The following is a 27,998-nucleotide window of genomic DNA, read 5'->3' on the forward strand; positions in this document are numbered from 1 at the left end:
CTCTCAGAGCTGTAGCCCTTAGATACAGTATTTTTGATTCATCTTTGAGTGTATGTACCATGTGAATAAATTGGTTCTCCATATCTGTGGATTCTGCATCTGTAGCTTCTACCAACCTACAATAACTGAGACATTAGACCCATGAAGACTTTATGATGAAATAATTGACTCAAGAAAGTTACAGATCACCACAATTATTAAGCCAATTAAAAGTATAAATGTTGTATTTTAAAAATGTCACTGCTTCGTCCTTGGTGAGTGGAGCCAAGGGGCATGGAAGAAAGTCACTTCCATAGAGGATTTTATTGGGGGGAAGGGAGAGAATGGAGCTGAGGAGAGAAGAGAAAGAAGAGAAGAGAAAAAGAGACAGGAAAACAGGGAGAGAGGAGATGCAAACTTGACCTTGTGTGGAGAGAGAGAGTGAAGGGGGAGGGGTTTTCTCTTAAAGGGGACTTTCCATAGGATGACACTGTCAGGATGCTGGGTGGGCCAAGGCATTACCTGTTTATTGGCTGGGTCCCTAAGGAGTGGGTCTGAATGCTAACAATAAATGTCCTTTATGTTTATTTAGTGATCAGGAGTGGTCTAGTACCTCGGAAAGACTGTTGATACCAAAGCTTAGGGTACAGGGTTTTTAAAGGCAAAAGACCATACAGATTATATCTGTTGTGGGATATTTGTACAATGTATGAAGATGTATTTGCTTGTGATTGGTATAATAAAAAGCTGAATGGCCAATAGGCAGACAGCAGGTATATGCGGGATTTCCAGGGAGAGAAAGGAGGAAGAGGAGGAATTGAGGGGCAAGAGAAGCCAGAAGACATGGGGAAGAAACAGGAGATGCAAGATGGAAGAGAGATAACACCATGTCATAGGAGGTAGATTAATATAAATTTGTTAATTTAAGTTTTAAGAGTTAGTTAGGAGCAGGCCTATGCTATAGGCTGAGCTTTCATAAATAGTAAGTCTCCCTCTCATTATTTGTGAGCTGGTGGCCCAAAGAAAAAGCCAACTGTTGGTTTTTTGCGGTGCTCTTGCCCCAAAGGAAAAGTCACAACACACGACAGAATCCACTAACAAGAGTTTTATCAAGACAAAGAGAAAGGGATAGATCAGGCCTGTGGAAAGACACATGAGAGAGAGAGAGAGAGAGAGAGAGAGAGAGACAGAGAGAGAGAGAGAGAGACAGAGAGAGAGAGAGAGAGACAGAGAGAGAGACAGAGAGACAGAGAGATACCGGGGAACACGGTGCTGCCTTATAAAGGCCAGGACGCACCTTCACACACAGGCCCATGCACAGAGATCACACGGTCACGTCCGCGCTACTACGTGACTGTGTAACCATGGGGCATGGGTCACGCAGGAAATGACTAGGCGGAGATGACTAAGTGTCCGACTGTGGGGGTGTGGTGAGAATTTCTATCACCAACTACATACATCAACTTTAAATGATGGTCAAAGTAATCCTGCAACACTGAGCAGAACATAGTAGTTATTTTATCACAACATGACAATTAATTTTGATTTATACCCTTTTCAGGTATTTTATTTTTAGTTTGTACATACACTAATTATTTTGGTTAATACATCTGGAGCATGATCACAGTCAAGGACAATCTCAAATGTGTTGCTAAGATGAGGCATTGAGGGGTGGCTAGAGAGTTGAGAAAGTTCTGGTGGACACAAAGTGGAATCAGGACTTTAAAGAGACCAAAGAATAGGAGCTTAGTTAAAGCAGAGTTACAGTAAAGCGTTTAGCTCATCTCTGAGAGGGCTGGGGAGCCAGACCAGAGCCATGACAGGTTTCTGATAGCCCTGCCAGGGACCGGCCTTAGTCTCAGTTTACTGGAACTGGCTGGAGCTGAGCAAGCAGTTCTCAGGAAGACCACAACTCAGGGGCAACCAATCAGCAGGCGCCCCACAGCCTTTTGCTGGCTCAGCAGATGCCACCCCCATCCCCCAGCCTTCTGCTAGCTAAAGATAACTTTTCCTACCCTCCTGTCAACAGACCCCTAACCACTACAGCCTCCAACCAATCAGCTCCCAGACTAATCTTTCCTCCATCAATCAGCACCAGATTAATCCTTCCTCCCTGGAATTGCCCTACCACCACTTAAAAGGAGCTTGCGACCTCCCTTTGGGGTCGCTATTTGTCACCTCAACATGCTAGAAATAAACGCTCTTGCTAAATTGCATACATGACTGTTGGTCTTTCTTAGGGGCTTTTCTCGGACCCTAAAAAATGTCAATATTCTTAGATTTTTTTTTTTGTGGTGACCTTCAGCCATAAAATTATTTCATTGCTACTTTATAATTGTAATTTAGATACTGTTATTAATTGGAATGTAAATATCTGATATGCAGGATATCTGATATGCAACCCCTGGGAAAGGGTTTTTCAAACCCAGAGAGGTTGTGACCCACAGGTTGAGAAACTGCTGCTCTATGTAGCCCTGGCTGTCCTGAACTCACTGTAGACCAGGCCGGCCTAGAACTCAGAGCTCTGTCTACCTCTGCCTCTGCCACCCGGTGCTGGAATTAACCGCCCCTGCCACCACTCCTTGCTCAAGAGAAGCATATTTTGAAGCAATGTATTCTTGATTTTCTTCAGGGAGACAGGTTTCACCCCCAAAGTGAAAACCACTGCAGTTGTATAGGGAGAGTGCACCCCAGCATCGTTCTCTGTTAGTTCTCCAAGTATGCTGGAGTTTTATTTTTAAGACACATTCTCACTTTGTAGTCCACACTGGATTCAAAATCACAGCACTTCTCCTGCCTCAGCCTCCCAAATGCTGGTATTACAAGTGTTGAGTTACCACATGGCTTGTCATAAACATTCTGAATTGATGGTTTGTCCTGTGACTTACATTTTTCTCAAGCATGAGTCAACATTCACTCAGCTGAAGGTGTGGGAACCAAGGTCAGTGTTGGCCTTCTCACTCAAAGTAGGTCAGCTAATCTCTGTGGAGGATATGCTTTCCTGCCTCCCACAGCAGCATCCAGGAAGAACTCCACCCTCAGTTTTCAAGGTCTCATGATTAGTTACATAAACTAGCTTTTAAAGTTGACAGTATCAGATTCTGTTGGTTTGTTTTTCCGGTTTTGAGAAAAGGCCTCAGGCTCATTCTGCTGCTGCCGAGGATGACCTTGAACTTCTGATCCTCCGGCCTCTACCTCTCAAGAGCTGGGATTACAGGTATGTACCACCACACCCAGTTTATGGGGGTGCTGGGGATCAAACCAGGCCCTGGCCCGTAATAGGAAACTCTCCACCAGCTGAGCCAGGTCCCCAACCCCAACAGCTATCTTTTATTCTATCATGTCAACATTAGCTTCCTGAGGCCGACCCATTTTCACCCCCCTGGCATTTGGCACAAGCAAATCCCCACTTTTATTTTTCTTCTGATACATCTCACTCAGTAGTCCAGTCTAGCCTGGAACTCACTAGTCCACACGGGCCTTCTGAGTGCTGGGATTGCAGGTGTGAGCCACCATATCTGGCTTTAGCAACCTCTTGACAGTTGATCTAGCCCAGTTACAGTGTTCTAGTGCTTGAAAATGAAGGAGGAGGAGGACTGTGGTTTAGGAGAGGTTCAGTTCTTATGTGGTGGTGTACACCTACAACTTCTGCTTGAGAAGTTAGAGGTAAGAATGGCAGGAGTTCGAAGTCAGCTTCCATTAGTAGGTTTGAGGATACCGTGGGCTACCTGAGATCCTGTCTCAATGAGCAACAACACCAACAAGAAACCCAGCCTATCCACAGTGTGTGCCTGTAATCCCAGTGTTCCGGAGGCCAAGGCCAGAGAACTGAGGCAAATTTGAGGTCAACCTGATTTACACACTCTGGGTTAGTAGTTAGGTAAGGCTCCCCTTACTGAAGCAGCAGAGTGGGGATCTGAAAGAGGACTGTGCTAGACAAACACGAAGATTGTAACTCTCTGGAATCCCAGCCGATGGGAAAAAGAGAGCTGGAATTTCTCACAATCAGGGACTTGAGAACCACAATGTCGCCATTTTTTTGTTTGCCTTTTCTCTATGCTGGCATCCCTTTCTGATTTTCTTCACCAGTCTTTTGAATCTATTACAGAGGGTCGTATTTCTCATATCCCTTTTGCCACCCTTACATCTGACCAACAGGACTAGGAATTCAGAGTCCTCATAACTGCCTCAGTTCTGATGAGCCATTACAACAGTCACAGAAAACGCTGTCCCTGGGGTCAGTTTTCTTGTTGAGGACAAAACTCAGAAGTAACTGAAAGAGGTGCATAGTGCAGAGTCTAGGAGGGTACCAAGAACTCCCGTGCCCTCTGCTCACTGAATCCAGACGAGCTACCCTCCTGGCTATCACTGTGTTCACCAACCAGGAAGCTCCCACTGGGTTTTGGTGTCCAGTTTTTATTGGTGCTTCATTACATGGACATGACTGATAAAACCATGGTCCATATTATTAAATTTAGTCTCCGGCTCCCTTGACCTCTTTAGTGGTTAGCGTGACTCAGAGTCCCAACCACCTAATCCGATAATCACATGGTTGCTCTTTCTGAGGTTTTCATGGGGTTCAAGATGAGTCACTTCAGCAGCATAAGCGAGATGTATCTCCCTGGAAGTTCAAAGGGCTTTTGAAGTTCTGTGCCAGGAGCTAAGGGAAAATACTATATCTATATCTATATCTATATCTATATCTATATCTATATCTATATCTATCTATCTATATATATAATACATGTTATATCTTCATGTCATATCAATTATTTTAAAAGAATCTGGCGCCTTGACTGACATAGAATGAGCAGGCTTGAGGGAAAAAATTGTATTTTTTGTTGTTGTTATTGTTTTGAGACAGGTCCTTACTCTATAGTCTAGCCTGACCTTGAAGTTATGGCAGTCCTTCTCTTTTTCACTCTCCTAATTCTAGGATTATAGTCAAAACCCTCCATGCCTGTCTGGGAAAAGAAATTCTTAAATAAGAGAAGGACAAAGAAAGCAATTCACATGAGACTTATATTAAAACGACAAATTGTTTAAAAGAAAATAAGGACTATTTTTGTTAGGCAAAATTGAGAGTTTTCAGATGATAAGGTGTGAAGGTCGCTTCACTTAACAGGAAGCACTGTGGATGCCAGGCTAATGACTGGGGGAAACTTATCTTGATTGGAATAAATCAATAAGAAGGGAATAAACGGCATAAACAGTGTTTGTTTTAGGAAGCCCAGTGGACCACAGAACAGAAGAGAGAAACCATAGCAACTGGTGAGATGTGTCACGGTATTATTTTAAAATTTAATTAATTTTTATGTATGATGTTTTGTCTGCATAGAGCGTGTTCCTGGCTCCGGGAAAGGGTGAAGAATCCTCTGGAAAGGAAGTTACAGACAGTTGTGAGCTGCCACGTGGGTGCTGGAAATCGAACCTGGCTTCTCTGAAAGAGCTGCCAGTACGCTCAACTGCTGAGCCATCTCTCCAGTCCCATACGTAGATAATTTTTAAAAGCACAGCTTTCTCACAAATACAGAATGACCATGTGCCAATGGCAATTGTTTAACTCATTAGTGAGTAAAGTCAGCTGATTTCAAGAATTACAGAACAAGTCTAGCTAGAAAGGCACACAGAAATACATTTGCAGGGGGTATGGCGGCATACACCTGGAATCAAAAGCACTTTGGGAGTCAGAGGCAGGAGGATCAGGAGTGCAAGGCTAGCCTGCGCTGCATGGTAAGTTTGAGGCTGACCAGGGCTACATGAAACCTTGTTTCAAAACAACAACAATAATAATGTATTTGATAGGTTTGTAACAAAATTTAGGAGATATTATATGTTTCTACAGGCAAGAAATGATTTGTCTCCTTTTCTGGAAAAAACTTACAACTCAGTCTGCAACTTTACAAAGTAGGTCCCAATCAATAGTAAATATTAAGTTACACAAGATGACACACTCAGAGGAGGTTCTTCAACACCAGAAGGGTGCAAAGTGACTGAGAAAATGTGGGACTCAGAACTGAGTTCCCTGGTACAGTAGGACAGGGTAGAAGTGATGCTGTGTGCGGGGCCTATATTCACGAGTCTACTATTCAGGTATTACAACTGGGAAGGACTGGCTGTGATGGTGCATGCCGGTGTCTGCAGCTGCTCAGGGGACCCAGGGTGACATAGGCTGCAGTGGAGCATGGCGGAGCACAAACATTCTGCAGCTACATAGCATTTGTCGAAGACCCGTTTAATTAAAATTAATTAGGCAGGATCTTGGGCTTGCTCTTGACCTTGCCCCTCTTCCTGCTGCAGCCTCCCAAATGCTGGTATGACAAATGTGTGGCCATACCAGGCAAAAACCTAGGGTTTACATGTGGTACGTTAGACCCCGTAGGTGAGTATGCTGGCTAGTTTTATGTCAACTTGACACAAGCCAGAGTCACTTGTGAAGAGGGAACTTCACATGAGGAAATGCCCCACCATATTGGCCTGTGGTGCTTTTTCTTGATTGATGATTGATGTGGGAGGGCCCAGCTCAATGTGGGTGGTGCCACCCCTGGCCGGACAGTCCTGGGTGCTTTAAGAAAGCAGGCAGGCTGAGCAAGTCAGTAAGCAGCACTCTCTATAGCCTCATTGGCTCTCCATCCAGGTTCCTGATTTCCCTCAGTGATGGTCTAATGTGGAGCTGCAAGCTTAAATAAATTCTTTCCCTCCCCAAGCTGGTTTTGCCATAGTGCTTTATCACAGCAATAGAAACCCTAATTATTATAGCAAATATGACAGAACAGCTGAACGGCTCTGATTATTAACAGCCAATATTATGACAGTACAAAGAATAAAAAAAATTATAAGGGGGATGGGCATAGTGATTCACACATTTAATCTCAGCACTTGAGAGGCAGAGGCAGGCAGATCTCTGTGAGTTCAAGGCCAACCTGGTCTATATAGTGAGTTCTGAGTCAGGCAGGGCTACACAGTGAAACCCTGTCTCAAAAGCAAAAATTTATAGGGTAAACATTATCGAAATTGTGTTAAATGTTGATTGGTTTTCATGAAGAAAGAATATATTTGGGGGTGGGGCAGGGTAAAAAATTAGCAAAGCTCTTTTCCTAAAAACTGTGTACATAATATTTAGTTATGTTGGCTTTTTTTTTCCAGTTAAGTGAGGAGGCTGGTGGCGTACCTTAGTGGTAACGTGCCCACCTAACACATACAGGGCTCCGTCCGGTTCAGCTCCTAGCACCACAGACACTGGGTGTACTAACACATAACCTGTAATCCCAGGATCCAGGTGGTAGAGGCAGAGGGCCAAGAATTCATGGCCATCTTCTACAAAATGAGTGTGAGGCCATTTTGGGCTACATGTTATCCTGTCTCAAAATACTCTGTTTTGATTTCATGGTTCATAGAATGTGCATTTATTGTTTTCTTTTTATTTGTTTACTTTTTGAGACAGTCTTTCTCCCTGGCTGTTCTGGAATTTGCCAAGTAGTCTAGGGTGGTTCTAAACCCAGACTTACTGTGGCCTCTGCCTGTGTGTTGGGATTAAAGATATGTACCACTATGTCTGGCTCACATTTATTTATTTATGGTATATGTTTGTGTGTGTTCTACATGTGTAAATACATATATTGAGGTCAAAGGACAATTTATAAAAGTTGGTTATCTCCTTATACTTTGTGGGTCCCAGAGATCAAACATGGCAGCAAGTGCCTACTTGCTAAGTCATCTCAAAGGTCTAACTCTATGTCTCTTAACATAGTGTTGAAATACTTATCAAATATGGAATATCTATCTTAAATTTGAATGTTAGTAAGATAAAATATCAAATCCTTTTGACTGTCAAGTGATTCTGGAAAGCACCTAAGATCCCAATAGCCATTCCGTGCCCCCACCTCCAGTTTCTCTATGTAGCCTTGGGTGTTCTGGAACTCACTATACAGACCAGGTTGGGTTTGAACCCTGAGATCCCCTTGCCCCTGCCTCCCAAGTGCTAGGATTAAAAGTATGTACCACTACCATCTGGTAAGATCCCAAAAGTCTTAAAGGCATTTTCTCCATTTAAATATGTCCTCATCTTTGGAAAAACAACAAAAAACCCCCAAAACAACAACAAAAACCCCAGAACCCCCAAGGCCCCTAAACCTAGTGAGATTTGAAAACCTAGCAGAGACTTGGCCACTCATGTAAGATAGGATCATGTATGTCTTAAAAGAAGCACACAGTTTGATTGATTGTAGGAGGTGGATTTTGGTCTCCTTTTTTATTTATTTATTTATTTATGGTTTTTTGAGACAGGGTTTCTCTGTGTAGCTTTGTGCCTTTCCTGGATCTCACTCTGTAGCCCAGTCTGGCTTTGAACTCATAGAGATCTGCCTGGCTCTGCCTCCCAGTGCTGGGATTAAAGGTGTGTATCACCACCACCCGGCATTTTTTCTTTTTTTTTTGGGGGGGGGTCTCCTTTTTAAACTGCCAAAGTTTTTTGGCAAATATTTTCCTTTTTAAAATTTCTTTATACATTTCTAGTTTATACATTTACATCTATACATTTCTAATTTAAAGTCCATCTACATTGGAGCATATGGCAGAATTTCTTTCTTTTTGGTTTTATTATTTTGAGATAGGATCTCACTGTATAGCACTGGCTGGCTTGGGACGCACTATGCAGACTCACAGAGATCCACCTAACTCTGTCTGAACACACATTGCAGAAGGAACGAACCAATTGGTACAATTAGTTCTCTGCTACACACGTATTTATTAGTCATGGTTCTCTCTTGCTCTCTTTGTGTGTGTGTGTGTGTGTGTGTGTGTGTGTGTGTGTGTGTGTGTGTATACACGTGTAAATAAATAATGAGATTTATTAGAACAGTTTCTAGGTTGTGATCCTGCTAGTCCAACAAGGGCTGTCTATCAATGAAAAGTTTGAGAACCACTATTTGTTCAGTCCACAGGGCTGGATGTCTCAGCTAGTCTTTAGCATATGTCAGAATCCTGAAGAAGTAGACTTCCAATGCTAGTGAAGGAATGGACTTTCCATTGAGATTGAGGGCAAGCAGGCAAAGAACAAGAGCTTCCTTCTTCCATGTCCTTTATATAGGCTGCCAGCAGAAGGTATGGCCCAGATTTAAGGCAGATCTTCCCACCTCAAAAGATCCAGATTAAGGATCAGTCTTCCCACTTCAAATGATTTAACTAAGAAAAATCCCTCACAGGCATACTGAGATGCTTGGGTTTTAGTTAATTCCAGATGTAGTCAAGTTGACAATGAAGAATAGCCACCACAACACACATGTCATGGTATCACTCCCCCAATCAATCAATCAATCAATCAGTCAATCAATCAATGTAATTTAAAAGCAACCAACCAGCCAAACAGGCACCACTAAGGGCTAAACGCCTATCGCCCTAACTTTTTGGGAGGCTGAGCCAACAGGATCAGCTGAAACATGGATTAAGTGTCTAGCCTGGGTTACTGAGTAGGGCCTTATCTCAAAAAACTAAATGCAAAAAAATTTTTTTAAGTATCTCAGAATTTAAAAAATACATTTCAAATATTCTCACATCTCCTCAAACTTCGTATTTTATCAGTCTTCTCCCTGTCTGCAAAATTAATGTCTACTCCATAGAGAAGACAGAAACAAGGTAAGAAACTTCTTTGTTTTCTATCACCAAATTTAAACACTTAACACAATGTTCTGCTTTGTGTACATGACTAAGAGTGGGCCCAAGGGGGAAGATTTATGGAGGTACATATTTTCATTGCTGGTCCAAAAATGTGTGTCCTGAGAGTGAGTTCATGTATAAACCTTTTACAGTGAGGATCATACTTGCCTGGTCCTAAGCCTTGAGCAAGTAAGCCTTCTGTTACTATCTATCTTAACACTAATTCATTCTCTCTCCCTGCCCCCTTTGTCTGTCTATCTGTCTAGAGAGAGTTTGCTGTGCAGCCTAACCTGGCGTAGCTTTCATGAAGATCCAGTCTCTGCTTCCTTCCCTAGAGATGGGAGTACAGGCATGAGCCACCACAGTGGCTACATTACATTCTGTGTCAGCATGAAGAATGAGAGTGAAGTGTTCTCAGTCCAAGATGTAAACAAAGCAAAACCAAAAATAAAAACAAAACCTTCCCCCAAATACCCAAACCCATGAGCGTTAGCCCTAAACTGGACAACTTTGTTAATCTTTTTCACCCCAAGACACATAGAATAATGAAGAAGAGGCAGAAAGAATGTAAGAGCCAGAGGATGGAGACAAGCGTTTTGAAATGCTGTCTTGTGTACATAATGTAGGGTAAAAGGGCCAGCGAAAGAAACACACCCTGACCCTGAAACCCAAGCCAAAAAACAGAGTTTGGCCCTGAAACCAGAGCCTGTGAAATAAACCCACCCTGGCCCTGAAACCAGAGCCTAAGAAACACACCCTGACCCTGAAACCAGAGCCCCAAACCACACTTTGGCCCTGAAATCAGAGCCACTGAAATAAACACATCCTGGCCCTGAAACAAGAGCAAAAAGGCTAAAAAGGGCCAGTGAAACAAACACACTCTGCCCCTGACTAACTCAGGACAAAAACCAACCAATCCCTGAGCAGGAAAACCAACCAATTCCTGAGCATGAAATCCAGCCAATCTCTGAGCTTATCCAAGCTTAGGGGTTGAAATCTGACCAATTCCCTCCCTGAAAATCTTCACCCTGGAAGCACTGTGCCCCTAAGAAGCCCTGTATACGCCCTGTGCCTGTTCAGTTTGCTTCTGCCTTGTCCGCCATGGCGGAGGCAGCCAGTCTCTTGGATTCTTCTCTCCCAGTAGATCTCTTGAATGAGGTTTGGGTGAGACCTTCTTTCTCCAGAATGGAGAGGAGCAGAAAAATAGTAACTTTTCCAAGCTGAAGTGGAGAAGAGCTGCGCAGAACTATAACACTTTCTCTGGGAAACCTTTCCCTAGAGGAGCAGAGTTGTTATACTCCAGGGGACCTGAGCAGAACTGTCTCAACATGGCTGGGCAAACCTTTCCCTGGAGCAGGGCTGAAAGCTGCTACGCTTGTGGTGACTTCGTGGTATTCCTTGGCTCCTGACTGCCAGGCTCCTTTTCTATCCCAGCTGCAACACTTACACATAACATGGCTAGTATTCTCCTAAATTCACTGCAGCTGTGGTCACCTAAATAAGACCTGTAAAGATCGAGCCAACCAAAATCCCAACCTAGGGTGTCCTAGTTAGCATTAACTGTCAACTTGACACAGCCTAGAATCACCACAAAAAAGAATTCCAATTGAGTATTGTCTTTACCAGATTAGTCTGTGGGCATGTCTGTGAGGAACTGTCTTGATTTGATATAGGAGGGAACAGCCCCTTGTGGGCGGCATGCCTGGGGCAGGAAATCCTGGGCTGTATAAGGAAGCTAGCTGAGCATAACCTGGCAATGAAGCCAGATCCAGCCTTTCCTCCTCCAGGCTGCTTTTGGTCAGTGTTTCACCACAGCAACCGAATGACTGAGAATGATGGGGAAGGGTCTCTCCAGGCCCCACCACTTCCTGAGGAGCTGTTGGTGTTCGGCATGGCAGCTGCTAGAGGAGGGAGAATCATTCTTCTCTTTTCTTGTTTTGTGGGTATTCCTACTGGTAGGTTTTCCATGCTCCAGTGGATGGTCCCACACCCAGGCCCATGTGGACAGCACTAACTGGACTTAGTAGGTTATTTAAAAAAAAAAAAAATCAGAAAGGAAGAAGACATGAAGTTGGAACGCGGACATTTTGGGGGAGACATGGAAGGTTTTAGAGGAGGGAAATGGGGTGTATGTGGATGTGACCATATTTCACTGCATACATGTATGAAATTATCAAGAAAAAAATTAGAAAGTACCACTTATCCAATTTAAAAAATAAGAGTAGACAGAGAACCTTACAAAAATGGCATTTGTTGTATTCCTGCTTGTTGAATTTCCAATGAACATATTTAATTTGAATGATGCAGTGGTCTGGAGCCAGACTTTTTTTTTTTAACCTTAATTCTGTCATTAGATAACTGCATAGCCTTGGGCAAGATACAAACTGACAGTAGCAGGAGTTTCTCCTCATAAAGTTGTTATGAAGATCGAATGAGACAATTCTCTTAAAATTTTTAGCAAAGGCAAAAACTAAATAAAGCAAATAAATGAAATTAACTGCTCTTTTCTTCTTTCAAGCTCATAAATATTGGTATTTCCCAAGGTCTGCCCTGACTTCTATTTTATTATCTATTATCCTCAAAAGACAATCGTAGTATCCAAGTTTATGCTATAAACTACCAACTTTGTATTTCTAATTGAGTTCTTTGTGCATTTACAGTGTCTTCATAAAAGGAGGAACTTTACACCAGAGATGCTTTGAACATTGCCAGATAACCTTATTGTAGCTTATTTTACATCTAAAACTTTTATTTATTAAGTAGTTAGTTGTACTTGGTTATGAACATGGTTCTCATGAATGTTAGACAAGTACCCTAGTAATGAGCTTATACACCCATCCCCAAATATTAAATTTTAAATGTTGTTCATTTGGATGATATATTTGTTACTTCCTTCTTGCTGTAACAAAATGTCTGACAAGAGGTAATTTTAAGTATGAATAGCTTGTTTTGGCTCATGGTTTGAGAAACTGCAGTCCATAGAGAATGAGAGCATGAAAGTGAGGTGGCTAGTCACATTTTATCTGCAGTTGGTGTCTTAGTTACTTTACTATTTCTGTGAAGAGACGCCATGACTGAAGCAACATATAAGGAAAGCATTTATTTAGGAGCTTGTTTACACTTTCAGAGGGTGTGGCAGTCTGTTGAATGAGAATGCCACACCTCCATGGGCTCTTATGTTTGAATGCTTGGTCCCAAGTTAATGAAATTGTTTGGGAAGGATTAGTCGGTGTGGCCTTGTTAGAGGAGGTGTACCAGTGGTGGTGGGTGGGCTTTGAGATTTCAAAAGCCTCTGCCAGGCCCAGTCTCTCTCTTCATCTGCTGTCTATGATCATGATGTAGATCTCTCAGCTACGGCTCCAGTGCCATACCCATTTGCTTCCTGCCATGATGATTGCAAATTAACCTTCTAAAGCTGTAAGCAAACCCCCAAATTAAGTGTTTTCTTTTATAAGATTTGCCTTGGTCATGGTGTCTCTTTACAGCAACAGAACAGTGACTAGACAGAGGGTGAGTCCATGACCATCACAGCGGGGTGCTGTGGGATAATGCTCTTGTACATTGTAAAGATTTGTTACTCGAAGTGGTTTAATAAAACACTGATTGGCCGGTAGCTGGGCAGGAAGTTAGGCAGGAAAGCCAAACTGAGAATGCTGGGAAGGAGGGCGGAGTCAAGGAGTCACCAGCCAGACGCAGAGGAAGCAAGATAAGAATGTTGCACTGACAGCCAGGTGGTGGTGGCTCACACCTTTAATCCCAGCACTCAAGAGGCAGAGCCAGGTGGATCTCTGTGACTTTGAGGCCAGCCTGATCTACAGAGTGAGATCCAGGACAGGCACCAAAACTACACAGAGAAACTCTGTCTCGAAAAACCAAAAAAAAAAAAAAAAAAAGAAAAGAAAAAGAAAAGAAAAATAATGTTGCACTGAGAAAAGGTACCAACCACATGGCTAAGAATTATGGATTAATTTAAGTGTAAGAGCTAGTTAGTAATAAGCCTGAGCTACTGACCAAGCATCTATAAGTAGTTTTAAGCCTCCAAGTCAATTATTCAGAAAGTAGCTGTCAGGTATTTGGAAACAGGCAGGTGGGAGAGAGAGAAACTTCTGCCTACAGTTGGGAGCCTGGCAGGCAGGCACTGGAGGAATAGTTGAGAGCTTACATTTGATCTGCAAATTGGAGGCAGAAAGAGAGGAATTGGTCCTGGTGTGGGTTTTTCAAACTTCAAAGCCTCTCCCCAGTGAAACACTCCCTTCAACAAGGCCATACCTCCTAATCCTTCCCAAAACAGTTCCACCAACTAGGGACCAATGATTTGAATTTATGAGGCTATGGGGGTCATTCTCATTCAAATTACATTAGTTGGGAAACACAGAAAATGAATAAATGAATGCTGGTGTTCATAAGGCTTTCTGTTATAGTTTGAATGAAAAATGTCTCCTATAACCTCATGTATTTGAATACTTGCTCTGAAGCTGGTGGTGCTGTTTGGGGACTTTTGGTGGTACTGTGGTAGAAAGGGTAGCCATGCTGGAAGAAGTACACCACTGGGGCATGCTTTGAGGGTTTACAGCTCTGTCCTATGTCCTGCTTGCTCTCTGCTTCCTGTGTGCAATTGAGATGTGATCTCTCAGCTTTTTACTCCTTCCTCCTCTGTGATTATGGACATCTAGCCCTCTGGAACTGAAAGCAAAAAATAAACTCTTCCTTAAGTTACTTATAGTCATGGTATTTCATCATGCAACAGAAAATAACTAAGACACTTCCTCAAATGCTCCCTTTTATTTCTTTCTTATTTCATGAAAAAAGAACATCCTTGGCAAATGCCTTAGAGTTTCTATTGCTGTGAAGTGACACTATGGCCAAGGCAACCTTATTTAAAAAAAGCATTAATTGGGGCTGGCTTATAGGTTCAGAAGTTTAGTCCATTGCTGTTATAGGAGGAAGCATGGTGGCATATAGGTGGACATGGTGCTGGAGAAGTAGCTGAGAATTCTACCTTTGGATCCACAGGCAGCAGGAAGAAACAGTGAGCTACCAGGCCTGGCTTGAGCTTCTGAGACCTCAAAGCCCACCCCCAGTGACACATTTCCTCTAACAAGGCCATAACTACTCCAATAAGGCCACACCTCTTAATAGTGCTACTCCCTATGAGCCTTTGGGGGCTATTTTCATTCAAACCACAATAGCAACTGTCTTAGGTACTTTTAAATTGCAATGATAAAACACCATGACCAAGGCAACTAATAAAAGCAAACATTTAATTGGGCTTACGGTTTCAGAGGGATAGGAGTCTGTCACCATCATAGTTGGGAGCATGGCATCAGATGAGCAGCCATAGAGTTAGTGCAGCAGCTGAGAGCTCATATTCCAGTCAACAAACAAGAAGCAGAGAATACACTGGGGATGGCTAGAGGGTTTTAAAGTCTTAAAATTCAGCCCCCATGACATGCATCTTCCAAGAAGGACACACTTCCCAATCCTTCCTAAACAGTTCCACTATCTGGGGACCAAGCATTAAAATGTATGAGCCTATGGGGGCATTCTCATTTAAATCACTATAGCAACTATGAAGTTCTTATAAGAACTGCTAGTTTCTGCTGATTATTTTTCCAAGCACATACACAGTAGAACCTCAAAGAATCCCTTAAGAATTTAAGAAAGTACAATGTTAAGGGTTATGACTATCTTTACAGAATGAGGCAGTGTGACTATGATCACATTGACCTCATTCATAAGTCAAGGCCTAACATCTGGGCAGTGAAATCAGGTCAGGTATAAGTACTTGTGGTTAGATCCTGTTCAACTTGTTTTATCTAGAGTTATGAATTCCTAGTTTCTCTTCCTATGTTTTTCACTGCTAGGGTGGCTAGAAGAGGATCTGAGGAAACTTGGAAGGCAGAAGCAAAACACTGGCAGTTCTCTTACTCAGATGTGGTAACAGAGCGCTTTCTGGGTCATATTCTCTCCTTCGTTTCACCTTTAGCTTTTTTAGCTGCCAAATCTGTTTGCCCAACAATGACCCTAAGCAACCAACAGAACCATGACTGTGCACCAGGAATGCTGACCACTGACAGAGGCAATTCAGCTCCTTTGTAATCACACTGAAGCAATGAATATACTTGATGTTTCTTAGTCATCAGCTGGGGACTCCTTTCCTTTCATTCTAGCTAACTCTCATGGACTGCTATTTTCATCAGTTCTAACTGCAGGTATATGGGGCTTAAGTAAACTTCTTAACCCCAGAACACATAAGGGTGTCCAGTTTTCTTACCAACCCCTTAGTGGTATATGGTTGCAAAGCTGAAACTTAAAGGAATTGACGGAAGGGCACCACCAGGAGTGGAGCCCAGGCTGGCCTCGAACTCGTGATCCTCCTGCCTCTGCCTCCTTCAGCAAATCCTACTGGCGTGCGACACCACAACCGGCTGGTAGGAGGATCCTGAGTTTGAGGCCGGCCTAGGAGGCTTGGGAGAAGCTTCGGCCTGGACCGAACCACAAACAGTGGTGGGACCATGGAGGCAGTGGCTGCTGCTCTGAGTTGCTGGCTTCTTCTCATCGTGTTGGTGACTGTGGTGATGCTGCTACCTGGGACAAAGGGTTTACTGCTGCTTGTTCAGAGAAGAATTGCCAGGACCATCGTGTTACAAGAAAGCATCAACAAAGGTCAGTTTGGAAAAGTTTGGCAAGACAAATGGTGGGGAGAAATTGCTGTGAAGATATTCTCTTCTAGAGAAGAACATTCATGGTTCCAAGAGACAGACATTTTTCAGATTGTGATTGCTCCAAACCACAGAGGAGGCACAAAAAAAAAAAAAAAAAAAAAAAAAAAAAAAAAAAAAAAAAGTCTGCAGGGAACCATGACCACGTCTAGCAGTGACTTTGAAATCTTAAAAAAGATGACAGGACTCCACAATGATGATTCCACATGGACTATGATAAAGCCATTAAGCTGATTAACACCATGATGGAAAAATCAACTTTGGACTACAAACTGGTCAATTTCGAGATGACTAGCTGAGATGATCCAGCCTGACAGACTACTCGAGCAAGGACTTGTGACAAGCCCTGAACTTTCCTTTTATGCAGAGACTGAACAAATGATACAGGACTTGACAATTAACCCAAAAATTTTCTTTTCAAGATTCCCTAAAGATATCTTCACCCCTAGAAAGCAAAAAGAAAAAGAGAATAAGATATGAGATAGATCATTGAATCTACTCTGAGAAAAAAGATAAAGTAATAATAGGATAAATAGGTAGATCACTGAATCTACACTGAATAAAATGACAAAAAGGTAGACTACTGAATGTATTATGAAAAGAAAAAAGAGAGAATATGGATATGATAAGATAAAAGGGAGATTATGGAATCTACTTTTAAAAAGGAACTACTTGTTTTAAATAAGATAAATAATGAAAATTTTTTGGTCTGAGTTTATCAGATGTTACTGGACTGGACATTGTTAATATATATAATGGAGTTTTTATCTGAATCTGTCAAATGTTAATGGACTAGACATTGTTAATGTAATCTTGACTGTGTATATTGTATATACTTACTGAATATAATTTTTCTTGTATTAGTTATAAGCTTTTTTAAATTTTAGACAAAAAGAGAGGAAATGTGGTATTGTATTCCCCCAAATATTGTGCATGCTAATAAACTTATCTGGGGTCAGAGACAGAACAGCCACAATATTAAACATAAAGGATAGGCAGTGGTAGCACACGCCTTTAATCCTAACATTCCAGAGGCAGAAATCCATGTGTTCAAGGATACAGCCAGGCATGGTGACTCATCATGCCTTTAATCCCAGAAAGCAAGCCTTTAATCCCAGGGAGTGGTGGTAGAAAGCAGAAAGGTATATAAGGCGTGAAGACCAGAAACTAGAAGCTTTTGGCCTGGTTAAGCATTCAGGCTTTTGAGCAGCAGTTCAGCTGAGACCCATTCTGGATGAGGACTCAGAAGCCTCCAGTCTGAGGAAACAAGACCAGCTGAGGAACTGGCGAGGTGAGGTAGCTGTGGCTTGTTCTGTCTCTCTGATCTTCCAGCTTCACCCCAATAACTGGCCTCGGGTTTGATTTTATTAATAAGAACTTTTAAGATTCATGCTGCAGTGGTACATTATTGGTATAGGAAGTGTGTCCAGGGAAACAGAAGCATGATGATGAGACTTTCAGTTTGGTTCTCTGATTTGCTTAAACAGAAAAGAATCGTGATACTGCTCTCAGTAGTAACATGGCTGTTCATTGCACAAAGGGGCAAAATAGTTCTATTTTAACCCATGGAAAACTGTGATCTACAAACAGAATATGAAATTAAGACTCCTGACACTACATACAAAAAATTCAACTCTCCAGGACTGGTAGCACATGCTTGTAATTCCAGATACCTAGGAGTCTGAGGCAGGAAGACTTCAAGTTGAAGGCTTGTCTGGGCCTCCTTGAGTTCAAGCCAGCTCAGATAACTTGGTAGGACTTGTACAAAATTAAAGGAGAGGCTGGGTGGTGGTGGCGGCGGCGGCGGCGGCGGCGGCGGCGGCGGCGGCGGCGGCGGCGCACGCCTTTAATCCCAGTACTTGGGAAGCAGAGCCAGGCAGATCTCTGAGTTCCAGGCCATCCTGATCTACAGAGTGAGATCCAGGAAAGGCTCCAAAACTACACAGAGAAACCTTGTCTCGAAAAACTAAAAAAAAAAAAAAATTAAAGGAGAAAAAACAAAGATCAAACAAAAATAATAAAAAGTAAGAGAGGGCTGGGCACATGGCTTAATGGCACAAAACAAAACAAAACAAAATAGCTGCAAAATGGATTAAGGACATAAACACAGCCTTGAAACTAAAACAACAATGTAATATAGGGCTTCCTTCACACAACTGGTCATAACAATAACATTTAAACCTAAAAAATAAGCCCCTTCTGCACAGCCACAGGTACAGAGCACATTTGTGCATGCTCCAGGCTCAGAGCATACATTTAATATTTAAAAATTTAACCCCCCCCCAAAAAAAAAACCCCACATAAATTTACAACTCCACTGAAGGACTTTTTCTGTTCACTTCCTCTTTTTATACAATCACCCAGTGAAACAGCCAAGACTGGCTCAGTAGCCTACAGTCCTGCAGAAGTCCAGATGTAGAACCCAGAGCCTCAGGGCTTCCTGCAGAGCAGAAGTCCCTTTTCTGAACCCGGAACTTCTACAACTTCTGCTCATGCCCAGAAATGCTCTGGATGTAAGCAGTTCAAGGTGCTGCGGCTGCTTAGTTTTCAACAGGGCTGCTTTTTGTCCCTCTGCATTCACCTGGATCAGGCTGGCTCTCCTCCTCTCGGGGAAAGGCTGAGGCCTGCAGAAGTCAGCCTCAAAGGGACCTCCAGCCCTGCAGCTGCCCTGGGTCTCCATGGCAGGGACCTAACCCTAAGTTCATGAATGGAATCTGATCCTGCCGACACCATGGATTTTGATGTTATAAAGAGCAGGATAGTGTGCACTATCTGCTCTCAGAGGATCTAGCACTATGCAGAAGTAAAATAGGCAACATGCTTCTTAAAAGTTTGGACTCGAGGCTGGAGAGGCGGTTCAGTGGTTAAGGGCAATGGCTGTTCTGTTTGATTGCCCACACCCACAGGGAGGCTCATGGCGGTAATTCTGTTCTAGAGAGTCAACACTATCTCCCAGTCTCCACCAGCACTGTGCTTCCATGGTGAGCAGACATTGGTGCAAGCGGAGTCACTGACACACATCTAAAAAAATCTCAGAAAAGTTTAGAAACTTCATTGTGTCTTGTTTTATGCTATGCCTCTTTCTTACTTTCTTTCTGTCTTTTCTTCCTTTCTCAGCTGCTGTCCGTAACCCCTTTACACCTTCAAAACCATCACCACCTGGGTAACTCTTACACTACCCAATTCAGCACAAGCTACAACCTTGGCCACCTTGGAACACAGCTTCTGTGTGCTGACTCTCAGGAAACACTTCCCAGAAAATTTAACCTCAATGATGCTGGTCTCCTCAAATTCAGAGATTCTTCTTCCTCTGTCTTCCGAATGCTGGAATGAGGCATGAGTCACATCCACCTGGCTTGCTGGTCTCTTGTTAATCACAGCTGATTCTTCAGCTGACCAGACACCGTAGATTCTTCACAAAAACTGCCCAGTAGTCTTTGCTTCCTTCGGAAACTTCACAAACCAGGCTTCCATTGTCTGCACTGCTCTCAATATTCTTATCTTCCAAGCTCCTACATAACAGCTCACCAAACTCTTAACACCCAATGGCTTTATTCCAAACTCCTTCCACAATCCTTCCCCAAACATGTTCAGGTCTGTCAAGAGCAATACCTCCCAGATTCCTCCAAATGGTGTGGGGGCTGGAGTAGGAAGATGGGAGCTCATATTTTCTTTTCCTTTTCCTCTTTTCTTTTTTCCTTCCTTCCTTCCTTCCTTCCTCCCTTCCTTCTTTCCTTCCTTCCTTCCTTTCTTCCTCTCTTCTTTTCTTTTCTTTTTCTTTTTTTTTTTTGAGACAAGTTTCTCTGTGTAGCCCTGGCTGTCCTGGAACTCACTCTGTAGACTAAGCTGGCCTTGAACTCACAGGGACTGGCCTGCCTTTGCCTCCCAAGTGTTGGGATTAAAGGTGTGCACCACCACCACCTAGCTGGGTGTTTTCCTTTTAAGGTCTCTCTCTCTTCTCTCCCTCCTTTTTGGAGACAAGATTTCTCTGTGTAGCCCTGGATGTCCTGGAACTCACTCTTTAATCCACGTTGGCTTTTGAGCAGACATCTGCCTGCCTCTGCCTCCTGAGTGCTGGGATTAAAGGCGTGCACCACTACCTCTGGCCTATTTAAGTTTTTTTTTTTTTAACTAGATTAAATTAAATTACTCAAGATAATCTCTCTCTCAACTCAAAATCAATTTAGGATCTTAATTATATCTAGAAAAAACATGCATACTCCTATCCCCCAAACAGGGTTTCTTTGTGTAAACCATTCCTGGAACCCTCTGAAAACCAGGCTGTCCTGGAAGTCAGATAGGCCTGCCTGTTGCCGCCAGTGCTGGGATTAATCGTGTGGGCCACCACCACCAGGCCCATTCACCTTCGATACTCTCCAAAAGATAATTACAAATTCCACCCACATTCACATTCAATTTCACCCACAAGGATTATACAGGGCATGGGTTAAGTAAGCTTAGTGGTGAGGGTTCTGGGCTCACCCCATGGTTCTGGCCTTTTGGGTTGCTGCCATCACTCAGTAGTAAAACACTTGCCTAGCACGTGACAGGCCTGGCACCAGAAAGACTCTGGATATTGTACCACATTTGTTTCTTGAATTTAAAATTCTTCGGGTTTGCCTGTTTAACGTCCTTGTTTAACTGTTAAGTACAGGGCAATAATTAAAGCTTTTTTGGAGACAGTCTCAAGCCCAGGATGATCCGGAAGCACATGGTCACAGGTTGTCCTTGTTCCTTCCGGGATAAGGTACTGCCCCACCCAACCTCCTCGAGTGCCAATGAGATTCCACCCATGAGCTACTACAGCTGGCTATGAGAGTCTAGATTTCCTCAGCACTGACAGTCACAACATAGTTCTGGAACACAGTGATTGCTTAAGTTACTATTAAATACTTTGAAGGAGAAATTACATTTAATTAATTAAATAGTGGTTAATCTTTCCATCTACTATTTTTCTGGCTCTTCCTGGTTTGTTAAAAACATAATTTGATTCTTTTCTACATTCTAGTTCTCTCAATTTGCTTATCAGTTATTATTATCACTATTTCAGATAAGTGAATTTATGGTATGAAGTGTGAAGGTATGATTGGTAGTGCTTGCTCTGTTACAGATTATCTGAAAAAAGGAGGTTTTGGTTTTTTTTCTCCATATCCTGACGATTAATACAACTCATTTGGTGAATTTAAAAATAAATGATACCTGTAACCAACACTTGAGAACTGAATGATTTCGAATTCCTGATCAGTGTGGGCTACACAGCTACTTACAAGGCTAGACTGTGCTAAATTGTATGAATCTGACTCAACAAAACAAAAAAAGGTAAAAATTGAAATAAAAAAAATGTTGAATAAATCCTACTCTAGGATTCTAGACTTTGTGGAAAGTCCGCTTTTTAAACACTCACCTACTTCCTCTCTCAAGTTTCACGGAGGGTGCTCACTGAGGAATCTCCACGCAAAAAAGATGCCTCGGAGGTGATTGTGTGTGTGGGGGAGCCAACCGAAAAAAAATTACCTCCGGGAGCGATAGAAAAGCCGGCAGCGCCACCACCGCGCACTCGGTTCTCATTTTCAAGGCAGGAGGCGTGGCCAAAGTCCCTCATTCAAATAAAAAACCAGGAGATTTGCATGGCGAATAGGCACCGCGTGCGTTCATTGGCCGATGGAAGAGTGGGCGGAGTACCCAGTGCGCTCGCGGAGCTCCGCCCCCACCTATTTGCATAACGGCCCCGGCGCGTGCAGGGGAGAAGCGGGTTTGTTTTTGAATCTGCGGAGGCGGCGGAGTGGAGCGCACGGCTGAGGCGGCAGCGTCCGGGACGGCTGTGCGGGACGGCTGTGTAGGAAGGAACTCGGGTCCCTGTCCCTCACCTCCCGCCCCTGAAGGTATATGCGACTGTCAGGGGCTGTAGTAACTACAGTCGGCGAAATGACTATTGTATTTCGGAAGAGTCAAGACCGCATTATGGCGGCTGCGGGAGTTGAGTTTGCGCCTGCGCGGTTGCGAAGCTGCGGGCGGGCGCTGCATGGGAGCACGTGATCGTTTGGGGTCGGGCTCTAGCTGCAGTTGAGCAGCTGGCCGGGCGGTGGCTGCGCAAGCGCAATATTCATTTTCGAGATCTAATGTTCTTGTTGGACGCCATTTGGGTTCTAGATTTAATTTTTCTCATTCTCGAGGGGGTTTCATCTCGGTACCCTTCTTTTTTCACATTTTCCGAGGAAAACGTTCCTCTCATGTCTTACACTTAGCCGACCTTAAAATCCTTTAATTCTCTGATTCTCTCCAGGCTGCAGACTTCTTTTTGTGTACAAATTGCCTCTTGTGGTTCTCGATTATAATTTCGCGTTTAGTTAGGTATTTCTGGATTCATGTGCTGTTTAGGGAGATAAGATCGGCACCTAGTGGTGTTCTCAGGGGAAGTGCATGTACTTCACTGCACTTTTGTAAATAACTTTTAACCCTGTTTTTACCAGTTCGCTTTTGGATGTGCAACGTTTACAAAATAGAAACGATTTTATTCTTTGAAATGTTAGTTTGGGAGAAGAACAAAAAAAGAATGTTCAAGTTAGTTAAGTTGAAATTTCAATATCCTCAGTTTTTTTTTTTTTTTTAGAAATATTTTTAGAAATATTCCAAATCAATGAAGTTTTAATATTGGACAGTTTGTTAAAGCACTTCAGTCTTGCATGTTTTTAATTCTGTTATTTCTTCAGTTAGATAATTGCTAAAAAAACTAATAAACTTGTTTTCTCATCATTTTATGATGACGTAGAAGTTATTATACCCGATACCTTTTTGTGTTGAAGAATTCTTCAAAATATTCCAAATTACATTGAGGCCTTTATGAATTGAAGTGAATCAATTGAAAAATTTTGAATTTTAAAAAGAAATATGTGCACTGTAGTATGTGTGTATGATGTACACTTGTTTAAATTTTTTTAGCTGTATATGTTCTGGTTTTAGTTTCTTAAAATAACTGGTTTGCTACTGATTTCTTTAAAATACTAATGCCACTAAATTTAAACTTTATATGGCACAATTGGGTCAAGACACATATGATTTAGTATGGTTTTCTTATTCTGCCACTTGTTTCTTACTAGTCTAAAAATTTGTAAATGGCTTCATAAACTTCATCTGTCATTCATATATACAGTTGCTTTCTTGGTTGATTATGTAACTTGTTTGGACCAGTGTGTTGTCAAACGAAGAATATTGGTTGATTTTGGGATATCTTTATTACCTGAAATATACTCTTAGAAATAAGGTTATACTCTTGTATACTCTTAGAAATAGTTGAAAGGAGCACTTTTGGATGACTGGTTTTTTTGTTTGTTTCCTGTTTTTTGAAATGATGTGACATGGCATAGAATGGAGGGATAGTGAAGAGTGTCCCCCCAACAGCTCTAAATTGGGTCTAATGTGGTTCATGAAGCTCTGTTGTCTTGTACACTGGATGAAGGCGGTTTTCCATTCCTGAGACTTCCCTGCTTCTGCGGTGGCTCACCCCATATTTGTACTCCTATTATTTTGGCTTATATATTTAAATTTATATTTTTTGTTTGAATACACAGATGCTTGTGTCTTGGGTTAATATTGGAGATCATAAGAGGTACTGGAAGAATATAATACAAAATTTCAATATTGAGGGGACAGTTTTGCTATCATATTTCTTAGAAGGTAAATGTGATTTTAAATTTACTAAAATTATGGATTGTCTGAATGTCAATGGTTTGTTCTTTAGTGTTTTGTCAGAAATAGGTGAATTCTGAAGTTGTAGTTAGGTGGTGATGGAAGAAAGCTTTGACCTATGCCCTGCATATGTTTATGTGTACAGTGTTTACCTAATAGATAAGAACTAGGTTCCTCAAGTATGAGTGATTACTGGAGTTATTTAAAAATCATTGTAATCTTACAAATTTTAAGTATATAGTTTAGAAGAAACAGATTGGAATGATTAAGTTATAAAATTAATTTTACTTTTTAAAAATTATTTGAATTTGTGCAAAGTATGTTTAAATATTTTAAACTTACACATTATAGAAGATTTAGAAAGTATTCAGTCAGTCGTTAGGAATAAGCCCTCTGAACTGTTCTGGTGATTTTTGTGACTCCATTTTTGCCCTGGTGTATCAGCATATAAATACTTATCAGTTAATTTTTAATTTATTTTTTTTTCCCTTTTGGTGGTGCTGTGGATCAAACCCAGGGCCTCAGCTACTCTTAATGTTCAGCTACACCCCCCCAGCACAGTTCCTGCTCTTTTAACTTTGTGTTATATTATGAATATCTTCCCATTTTAGTATTATAAAATTTATTTTTAAAATAATTACACAATACTGTGTTATGAAATCTCAATTATCAGATATAATTAATTAATTTATTCATTTAGGGAGAGAAAGTCTCCTTATGTAGCCCAGGCCAGACTAGACTTTGCTGTGTATACTAGGCTGGGCTCTAAAATCTCAGCTCTACCTGGTTCTGCTGGGATTAAAAGCACTCTATTGTGCCTCGCTCAAATGTTTTCAAAAGTCTGGAGATTATTTGTATTTAACGAGTTGAGTATAGCTTACTAAGCTCCTCTTCAGCACCCCCAATCATTTTGTTACTCTGTTCTTTTTCTTCTCCTCCCTCAGCTTATCAGATACAGCTCAGGCTGGCCTTGGACCTGAGTTCCAGGACAGCCACAACTACACAGAGAAACCCTGTCTCGAAAAACAAAACAAAACAAACACAAATATTACTATTTTCAAGGGCTTTGACAGCATAGTATTTTACAAAATAGACCAATTTTTGGTTTTGTTTTGTTTTTCCAGAAGATTTCTCATACTGCCACCAATTAGATGGGTTGAATATACGGTATTTACTTACTTGAAGTGGTGAAGTTGATTTTTTTCTGTGAAATGAACGGAAATATTTTCAGGTGTGTGCGTGTTCATTATGGATGTTGATGTCCTTTCTGCTGGTCAGCAACAGCTAGGGCAACTTAGTGTCGCTGTTTTTCCTTATTTTTTAACCTTTCAAATCGCTTTTGGCTTTATGTCTTGAGTTTTTTTGTTTGTTTGTTTCTATTTAGTGAAATACAGTGCCTTATTTGTTTGTTTGTTTGTTTAATTTAAGTAAGGGTCTCACTGTGCAGCCTGCCCCAGGCTGTTCTGGAACTCACTATGTTGATCAGACTGTCCTGGAACTCACAGGGATCCACTTGCCTCCTCCTCCCTGAGTGCTAGTTAAAAAAAATTAAAGGCCTGCATCACTATACCTGGCAGCATTGCTCTTTAATTTATGATTTATTCCAGAGCTTCTCTGCAGACAAAGTATTACGTGTTGCGAGATGAATTTATCCATTTCATTTTCTTCTAGAACTTTATGATGATTTAAAAATAATATTTTTGAGTATGATGTGCATGCATATACTTGTGTCTTGGTTTATGTGAGTATGAGTATACTCCTGCCTCGGTGTCTGTGAGGAAGTAGGATTAGAGGACAGGGCTCAGGTGCCTGTCCTTGTTACCTACTTTGTTTGGGGCAGGATGTCTTAATTGCTTTGCATTGTGTACACCAGGCTAGGTGACCTGTGAGTGTCTGGGCACCCTTCTGTCTCTTCCCGTGAGAGCTCTGGGATTACAGATACATGTGCTGTCATGTCTGCTTTTCTTTCCTTGGGCTCTGAGATTTGAACTCAGGTCCTTCATTTCTCCAGCTCTCCTTTCATTCATTTTTAAAATTGTGTGTGTGTGTATGCTCACAGACACTGGAGTGTTATCTGCCTCCTTGGAGAGAGGGTCTCTCATTAGACTGGAGCTCACCAATTAGACTAGACTGTCTGGCTAGTAGACTGTCTGGTTATCCTCCTGTTTGAACTTTGCAGTAGTGGGGTTACAACTACATTCAACGTTCTCATGTGGGTACTGGGGCTGGAACAAAGGTCCTCATAGTTGGCAAGGCATTGTAGGGCCAGACACTCTATAGCCAGATGCTATATAAAATACTATATGAATATATTTAATAATGCTGTATACTATTTAATTGCAGTACCCACAACGTGTTTTCACAGTTGTGTTAGGTAATGTGTGGTTTTGTAGATGAACATTAGATTCTTTTTATTAAATTAAAACAATAATACTCTGTCTAGAATTATATACAGTAAGTTTATTTGAGGAATTTTTAAATCATAGTCTTAAAAATCATGAATAGGGTATACTTCTAGACTCCTAAAATGGACTGTTTTTAGGAAAGGTTGGGAAAACTTATGATCCCCATGATCTTCCAACAAGGTTTCATTTTAGTGTTTTCTGGGTGGTGATAGTCAGAGGGATGGATTACGAGAGGGCATAAGGCTAAGTTTCTGTGATTTGGGACATGTTGATAACAAAGTAAGCCAGTTGGAAGTCAGAGCCTCGAAAGTAGGTTTCAAAAGAAAGGATTTTCCTAAAACCATTGTTGTTATTATTTTGATTGGTGGAATTTTGAAAAGTTATGTAGCTCAATGTTTGGCCAGGATGGAACAAACCTTCACCCATAATAAATATAAACACAATTTTACTTTTCTTGGTAGCATCAAATTGTTATGTTCTCCCTACTTTGTATACCATTCATTCATTAAATTTCTTTATGTTGTTTGGACTCAAACTCACAGAGTTCCTCCTGTCTTTGCCTCCCAAGTGCTGCCTCATACATTAGTGCTTAAATAATAGTGACATTTTACTTTTTATGTTTTTAATATTGAAAGTCTGGTTATTGCCCAGATATTATTTTATTGAACATGTGGAGGCATGAAAAGAAGAAAAGAAATCAAGAGAACTCACAGTAAAATCTTCCTGGCTTTGTGAAAATAAACCTAGGAAACAGATACTAAGCATTAAGATAATTTTGTTAGGCATTTACTCCTGTCTGCTTTTGGGTCTTTTTCAAGGAAGTTTACTTAGAAAAATTTAGGTATTTTGCTTTTTTTATGTTACTTTCGACCTTGGATGAGAAATTGTCGCTTTCTGGTGGATTATAGCATTTATTTCCTTAACCTGTGACAGAGGTGCCCTAGAAGGGCTTGTGAGTAGGACAAAGGTTGGCTTCTCAACAGGAGAGTCACCGTTGAAGTGTTAGAAACGAAAATTTATCATTTTATTCTTTTACTTTTTTCCTTTCTCCCCTGCTTTATTTTCCTCTGTTCATTTCTTCTCCCTTCCTTTTTCCTTTCTTTTCTCTCGCCCTGCCCTCTCTCCTTCCCCCTTCCAAGTGCTGGTGTCACAGTCCTGTGCCATGGTGTCCTGGAGCTGGAACACAGGGCTTCCTGCCTGTGAGGCAAGCACTCTCTGCCAGTTGAGCTGCATCCGCTAATCTCTTCTGTTTATTGTTTTTCTTTCGGTTTTTGTTTTGTTGTTGTTGCTGCTGTTTTGTTTTTGAGATAATCTTAATGTGTAGTCCTGGCTGGCCTGGAACTTGTTAGGTGTAGCCCAGGTTAGCTTTAAATTCTCAGAGAGCCGTTCTCCCTGCTTCCTGAGGGCTGGGATTAAAGGGCAGGCTTTGTTTATTTTCTTGAGATAAGGTCATGGTATAGCTCAGGCTGGCTACAAGTTCATCACCCTCATGCTACATTTTCTCTACCTTTGCTCACCTAAGATCCTAAAATACAACTCTGGAGAAAAAAGA

The 27,998-nt window shown here is 41.7% G+C and overlaps 1 protein-coding gene and 1 long non-coding RNA gene across 2 annotated transcripts in view; one reads left to right on the forward strand and one right to left on the reverse strand.

The window, feature by feature from the left end:
* Positions 1-22,025, reverse strand: part of LOC131907471 (uncharacterized) — a 38,533-nt gene extending 16,508 nt beyond the window's left edge. Inside the window, exon 1 of the long non-coding RNA XR_009378409.1 lies at positions 21,760-22,025. This is a non-coding gene — a long non-coding RNA (uncharacterized LOC131907471). The remainder of the gene's footprint in view (positions 1-21,759) is intronic.
* A 60-nt stretch (positions 22,026-22,085) lies between these two features.
* Positions 22,086-27,998, forward strand: part of Atf7ip (activating transcription factor 7 interacting protein) — an 86,449-nt gene continuing 80,536 nt past the window's right edge. Inside the window, exon 1 of the mRNA XM_059258715.1 lies at positions 22,086-22,237. The gene's annotated coding sequence lies outside the window, so the exon portion shown is untranslated. The remainder of the gene's footprint in view (positions 22,238-27,998) is intronic.

Source organism: Peromyscus eremicus, chromosome 3, assembly GCF_949786415.1.
Source record: "Peromyscus eremicus chromosome 3, PerEre_H2_v1, whole genome shotgun sequence".
Taxonomy (NCBI): Eukaryota; Metazoa; Chordata; class Mammalia; order Rodentia; family Cricetidae; genus Peromyscus; species Peromyscus eremicus.